This window comes from Leptonychotes weddellii, chromosome 16 (genome assembly GCF_054177405.1).
Source record: "Leptonychotes weddellii isolate Sample4059 chromosome 16, ASM5417740v2, whole genome shotgun sequence".
Lineage (NCBI taxonomy): Eukaryota > Metazoa > Chordata > Mammalia > Carnivora > Phocidae > Leptonychotes > Leptonychotes weddellii.
In genome coordinates, this window is record NC_138384.1 from 29,462,574 (window position 1) to 29,469,556 (window position 6,983).

The 6,983-nt window shown below is 48.5% G+C and overlaps 1 long non-coding RNA gene across 1 annotated transcript in view; it reads right to left on the reverse strand.

Annotated features, from left to right (window-relative positions):
• Positions 1-4,334, reverse strand: part of LOC115936823 (uncharacterized) — a 43,915-nt gene extending 39,581 nt beyond the window's left edge. Inside the window, exons 1-3 of the long non-coding RNA XR_014140719.1 lie at positions 4,250-4,334; positions 3,090-3,221; positions 572-693 (exon numbers count right to left, since the gene is read on the reverse strand). This is a non-coding gene — a long non-coding RNA (uncharacterized LOC115936823). The remainder of the gene's footprint in view (positions 1-571; positions 694-3,089; positions 3,222-4,249) is intronic.
• Between the last annotated feature and the right edge of the window lie 2,649 nt (positions 4,335-6,983).

The window sequence follows — 6,983 nt, forward strand, 5'->3', positions numbered from 1 at the left end:
TTCATGAGTATTTTATAGTTTTCTGAGTACAGATCCTTTGCCTCTTTGGTTAGATTTATTCCTAGGTATCTTATGGTTTTGGGTGCAATTGTAAATGGGATCGACTCCTTAATTTCTCTTTCTTCACTGCATTTGTTTTTAAAAGGATCCCTAGAAGCGAGAGGGCTGAGGGCGGCCTTCTCACACTGGGCCAAGGGGCCCCTCTAACACACGCATTAATTCAGAGACAAAGGGACACCAGAGAGTGGCTTGTGTGACTGAGGGGGCTCAGAGTTGTCACAGAGCAGGAACCGGATAAGGAATGCAGAAACAATACATTTGAAAGGCGGGTAGGGCTTTATGGAAACGGACTTTATACGAAAAGCCACAAGAATCTCCTTTTACACAAAAGCTGTATCTGTAACAAATTGCCGTTCTCTTTTTCACTGTCCAGGAGAAATGATTAACTGAAAGAAAAAGCCTCTAATATTTTACCTTGTTCTCCTCCCCCCAGCATGACACAAAAGACGTCCTTATCACCCAAGCGCCATAATTCTACTTGGACTTGGACCCTCTTATCATGCAAGCTTACCTAGTGTTCCAAAAATGAGGGTCTAGAAGAGAAAACAGCATCCTTTTCTTCTCTAAAAATGGCTTTCCCATTTTTTTCAGTCAACAAGCGGGAGCCATCTCCTAATGTTGGTGTGTTATTTCCTGAAATTGAATATAATGGGTTTAGAAAAGTTTGGGGGGCGGGGAAGAGAGTTTTGAAGTTTCCTAAATGCCCACCATCTCCATAACCACTCAAATCAGGCTATTTTTTGTAATTCCTTTAAATTAAATATCTTTGATAATAAATGCAAATCAGGGAGCAATAAATTATAACTTCTAGGCTGACCAGTGACTAATTATATATATTATAATTAACTCCAGTTTCCAACACAAGGTATTTATCTTAATAATCAGCCCATATACATTAGCATATCTTAAAGGGCTTTGTGAAACAGGCTTTACCATCTGAAGAGCCGGCTGAGCTTCCTCCCCTGGACTCTGAAAGGGTGCAGATTCAAAAGAGAAGAAATTACTTTAAAAAGAAGTTTGGGCTAAATATAAGTTGAGAAACTCAGATTATAGGCATAAAACCCCGACTTGAAAATATTTATCTTAAATACACCCTCTGACCATCACTAAAGAGCCTTCAGATTCTAAAAATCTACAACTGCCACGAATCCTGTTCAAAATATCTTTAACCCTGCAAGGATCTTAAAATGCCACCGTCAAAATTTGGGGTTAAGATTCGAACTTTCTCGAAGGAGACGGATTTTTCAGAAGCCTCTGACCACGTTCTTTGAAAACCATCAAGGAGAGCCCACTTTGGGGGGTGTCAAGACAAAAAAAAAAATGCCTGCCACCAATTTCATTCCTATGCCTGCCTTCCATTCATTCTAGAAACTTAATTCCTTCTCTGACCCACAGGCAGTTGAGCTCTTGGGATCGTCAGCCAGGCAAGGAGGGCCTGCATGGGGTTTCTGGAGCCCAGCTATCTGCCTGGCTTTTTCTGAGAGTGGAGTTTTTCTTTCCAGATTTGCTACGGAGTTCGGGGGTTACTCAAAGTGCACCCGAGAAGAAGAAGCGGTTCCAAGATGCTCCCTCTCTCTGCCTGCAGCCTGCCTTTCTTAAAGACCATGCGAGCCTCCTCCTAAGGCTTTTTCTCCGTCGCTCAGGAGTCTCTGGGGTGAGCAGTTAAGCCTTTTGATACAGCTGGTAATCCCAGCTCTGGCCATTATCTGTGCATTTTCCAACTGTCCCTGGGTAATTGTCCAAGGGACTTAGACAAGTCGGACCAGCCAAAGGCACCACGAAGGTCAAACCGCAATAGAGCATGCCCTGATTTTATCCAGGAGATTGATGCGCAAATCACCTTGATTTCGATTTGGCACCAGGGTTATAAAATGCACTCGCAACTGCCGATAACATGTAAGATCAGGCCCAAGCGTGGGACACTGTATTTTACACCCTCTGTGGAGTTTTCCCTAATGCAACCATAAATCAGCCCGCAAAGCAGGGCATTCGGTCCATGCTAATAGAGACAACAGCCAGAAACCCAGGGTGTGTGGGGGATGGAGACATTTTGGGAACTTGGGCCGAGCTTGAAATCTTTAGCCTGTATCAGGGCCACCCGGATGTCAACTTCAAGGGGAACAGAGCATAGCAGGGGCTTTGGGGGAAGCCACAGAGGAAATCAGGGTCACCCAGGGAGACGTGCATGCCCATGTCCCCATGTGTGCATAAATGTATGTTTCTGAGCACTTGAGCAGAGATTCAGAATCTTCAGGGAGGAGAAAAAGGAACAAAATAGCAGGCAAAATTAAAAAAAAAAAATAGAAGGCAAAATCTTTCTGATGCACACATTTGAGTGTGGAAAAGAGAATAAAATATTGTAAGGATGGAAAAGAAACAGTCCCAAACTGAAAACCACACAGTTTGTAATCACTTTCGGCAGTAACTATGATATCGTTCCTCTGGTATCTTTCCTGTCTGCCCCCAGGAAAGCCTAGCATCAAATTAATTAAAAAAAAAAAAGACAGACTTTACTTTTTAAAAACTCACCAGCACCAGTCACTGTAGTTAATGTAACCATTTTATAAAGCATCCTGAGCAGGAGGTTTCACTGATCTTGGGATGTTGAACTCAGTATCAGAAAAAGAAAGAAGCAGCTTGTCCTCCAGGCCCATCTTTCCCTTGGCATGGTGGCTGAAGTTCAGACCCCAAATCTGTTTATGGAAACTGCTCTGCTCCCCCAGTCTTCCTTCCCTCCCTGACCCGCACCCCCCATTCACCTGTGGGAGTCCAGGCCAGCAGGCACCTGGCCTTGCTCTGTGCGGGCCATGGGGAGGGAGGGGGCAAGGTCTACCATGCCTGATGGGGAGCTATATAGAAAGAAAGAAAGAAAAAAAGAAAGAAAGAAAGAAAGAAAGAAAGAAAGAAAGAAAGAAAGATCCCCCCACCCCCAAGCAAGATGGGATTCACTGTGTGGTCTTCATCTCCTCCTAATCGATGTCTCCTCAGGGAAGTTAGGGGGCCTGATCTAACCTAGTCTGGTCACTTACGGTGAGCCCTGAGGCCTTGGGAGTTAACCTGTCAGGGTCTCCTTCCTGGGAAAGGCGGTGATGACCTTGTACTTCACAGTGCAATTCTGATGAGCAGCCTGGACATCCTGGAGGCTCGGCCACCAGCAAGCTCTGTGACAGGGCGGCAGTGACAAAGGGAGGCAGACAAAGATTGGGGGGAAAAAAAAGGAAGTAATTACTTGTGTTTTTTTCCTGCCATTTTTATTCTTCTAGAGCTTTAAGACGTCTCCCTCCCTGTCAAGCGAGTAAGCAGACATCTAATGAAAATAATTCCTCTGCTTGGGGTGCTCCCAGTTAGCTCTCTTCCCCAAGTGAAACAAACACCAGCAGACTGAATTTACAGGAAAAATGGACTCCACTTAACACAACCAAAATTCCCTTAAATTTGAAGAAATGCTGCTTCCAATCCCTACACATAGTTAAGCCTTCTCTAAAGTCTCACATTTGTATTCCTGAATGCCATTTAAGAGTGAACATGATTTGGGTTGGGAATTGAAGAAACTAGACAAACCCAGAGCCCTGGTACTTGTAAATAACCCCGGAGGGCGGCGTTGGCCAGGCTGGAAACCTGCTTCTCAGCAGACTATCATTCCAAGTTTTATTTTCCTTTTAATTAAAGTGGAAAACACACACACACACCATTTCTTTTTTAACAATCCTTTCTCTAGTGATATCCTATCAAGATAGGAAAATAAGTCACTAAGTGAAAATTTTGCCTTGAGGTTAGAAAGGGGGAAGAATCCTACAAATTCTTAAGACTCCCGAGTCTTGAAGGTAATTTATGTTTTTGATATCTGGCTTCATTGTATCCAAATGAAACTCTCGGACAGTTTTATACAGTTGAAACAGACACGAAACAAAACAAAAAGATAAGAAAGGAAGCTCCCTGCTGCACCCTCAATCGGAGGTCACCATATCAACCTGAAATAACCAAGAAAGAAAGAGAGAAAGAGAGAGAGAGAGAAATCACATTCTCCTTCCAAGAGGCAAACGCTATGCTCAGTGATCAGGGAAAAATCCAAACCCCTTTCCTGCACTGGGCTCCCCTTTCTTCCTGTCACTCTCCTGCATAAGGTGAACACTTTAGGGGCTTCTGTGGGCAGACCGAACCACCTCAAACCCACAAACAATTTTCTTACCGAGGGGTCCCTCCCTGACACAGCAAAGCAGGTGCACAAAAAGTTCTTCCTTCGGCTTCCAGACCGCAGGGATCTTTCTGGATGGTACCGCCCAGAGAGTACAGACAGAATCCCAGGGAGCAAGCCCAGGCGGAGAAAGCCAAGCTGGCCCAGTACCAGGCCCAGAGCTCCTGCCCTCGGCACCCGGGGAAACCTAGGCAGCCTCGTGATTCCCTAGCTGAGGGCTAGGAGGCTGACCTCCTTGTAAAATGTGTCAGCTAGAGCCGGAGAAGGTGGTGGGGTGGGGGGTGGGGGTACGTCCTTCGAGGTGGTGGGCGGGAGGCAGAGGGGGATGTGTGAGATAGATCCTGGAGACCCCCCCGCCAAGCAGGATGGGATTCACTGTGTGGTCTTCATCTCCTCCTAATCGACGTCTCCTCAGGGGAGTTGGGGGGCCTGATCTAACCTAGTCTGGTCACTTACGGTGAGCCCTGAGACCTTGGGAGTTAACCTGTCAGGGTCTCCTTCCTGGGAAAGGCGGTGATGACCTTGTACTTCACAGTGCAATTCTGATGAGCAGCCTGGACATCCTGGAGGCTCGGCCACCAGCAAGCTCTGTGACAGGGCGGCAGTGAGTCCGTCCCACACCTCTACCCACAACTGAGGGAAGAAGTGGTTCCTACTGGGACCACTGAGATTAGGCCAGCTGATTGAGATACTGCTTGTGGAATCCTTAGCCCAGTGCCCGGCACACAACAAAGCCCAAGGAAAACAAGCTTGTTTGCATGTGTGTTTCCTTTCAAAAATATTATCCTTGGGGCACCTGGGTGGCTCAGGTCATGATCCCAGGGTCCTGGGGTCGAGCCCCTCAGCGGGGAGTCTGCTTGTCCCTCTCCCTCTGCCATTCCCCCCATTTGTGAGCTCTCTCTCTCTCTCTCAAATAAATAAGATCTTTTTAAAAAAAATATGATCCTTGGGGCGCCTGGGTGGCTCAGTCCTTAAGCGTCTGCCTTCGGCTCAGGTCATGATCCCAGGGCCCTGGGATCGAGCCCCGCATCGGGCTCCCTGCTCCGCCGGAAGCCTGCTTCTCCCTCTCCCACTCCCCCTGCTTGTGTTCCCTCTCTCGCTGTCTCTCTCTCTGTCAAATAAATAAATAAAATCTAAAAAAAAAAAAGATCCTTAAGAATAGGCAGAGTGGGGGGAGGGACTCAACCTATTTGAGGGTCACAGAAGGCTCCCTCCTAAGAGGGTCTCTAACACAGTCAGGAGACACGTCAGTCCCAAATGAACTCAGTCAATGCCAGTTGTTTGCTTAAAAAGGTTACCAGATCAAATGGGGGGCTGGGGGGTGGCGGGGATGCAAGGCCAAGAAAATACACACAGACTTAGTCATCCCTTCTGGGGAGGAGACCTCAAAATGGCAGGTATTGGGAATCAGAGAAAAGGCAACTTTTGGGACGGGCTTTGCAAAGGTATAAGGTGAGCGACAACAGAGTGGAGCTCGCAAATGGCCCACGGGGTCCTCGAGGCTGGCCTTCAACTTCCGGTGACACCTTCACCCAGAGATTCCAGACGGGCTGCATCAGAAACCGCCATGGGGAGGGGTGGGGAAGGAGCATTAAATTCAGTGACGATGAAGACCCTGGTGACATCAAGGTAGCATTTCTGACTCAATACATCACCACCCACCCAAGAGTTAATATGGTATCTTTACGGATACTATATTTAGGCTCTTAGATTCTTTTTTTTTTTTTTTAAGATTTTATTTATTTACTTGAGAGAGAGAGAATGAGAGAGAGCACATGAGAGGGGGGAGGGTCAGAGGGAGAAGCAGACTCCCTGCCGAGCAGGGAGCCCGACGTGGGACTCGATCCGAGGACTCCAGGATCATGACCTGAGCCGAAGGCAGTCGCTTAACCAACTGAGCCACCCAGGCGCCCCTTTGATTTCTTTTTTTTTTTTTTCAAAGATTGAGAGAGAGAAAGAGAGAGAGTGGGGGGAGGGGCAGAGAGAGGGAATGAAGAGAGAATCTCAAGCAGACTCCCTGCCGAGCAGGGAGTCCGATGCGGGACTCGATCCCCGGACTCCAGGATCATGACCTGAGCCGAAGGCAGTCACTTAACCAACTGAGCCACCCAGGCGCCCTAGGCTCTTAGATTCTTATTAGGAATTCAAAGCACTGGTGTGGGCGGGTGAGGGCTTGGGGAATTTAAAGAAGCTCACGGTGACTCGGATGTCAGCACGGCACAAAACAGGCCAGGAGCTTCCACTCTTGCCGCTTCCGTGCTGCCCACGAAGCAGGCCCGCCCGCAAGGATCGGAGGGCCCAAGAGCCTGCCAGACGCTTCCAGCTCCCTGTGCCAGTATCCGCTTGCTCCCATGCACACCTCTGCATCGGTCAGAGTGCGCTCGTGTGTCCTGCTGTCGCTGTCCCTTCTCTCTGGCATCTTCCCGCCCCTCCTCTGTCTCTCTCTGCCCCCGGGACTCCCCACCTCCCACAGACACCATTCCTGATAATTATAATTTATTGATTCTCTTGCGTTTGCCGCCCCTGGCGTCGTGTTCTTCATCCCGGCCGGGGCACCTTCTCGTCCATCACAGCCTGCATTTCTCAGGAGGCTAAGTGCTCCGGGTTCCAATCCGGAGAGAGTGAGAGAGAGCTCCTGCATCGACCGAGGCCAAGGAGCGGGGGCGGGGATCCCTCAGAGGTGGGCCTGGCCCCCTCCCCCACGCCCAGCCCTCCACCCCCACCCCCG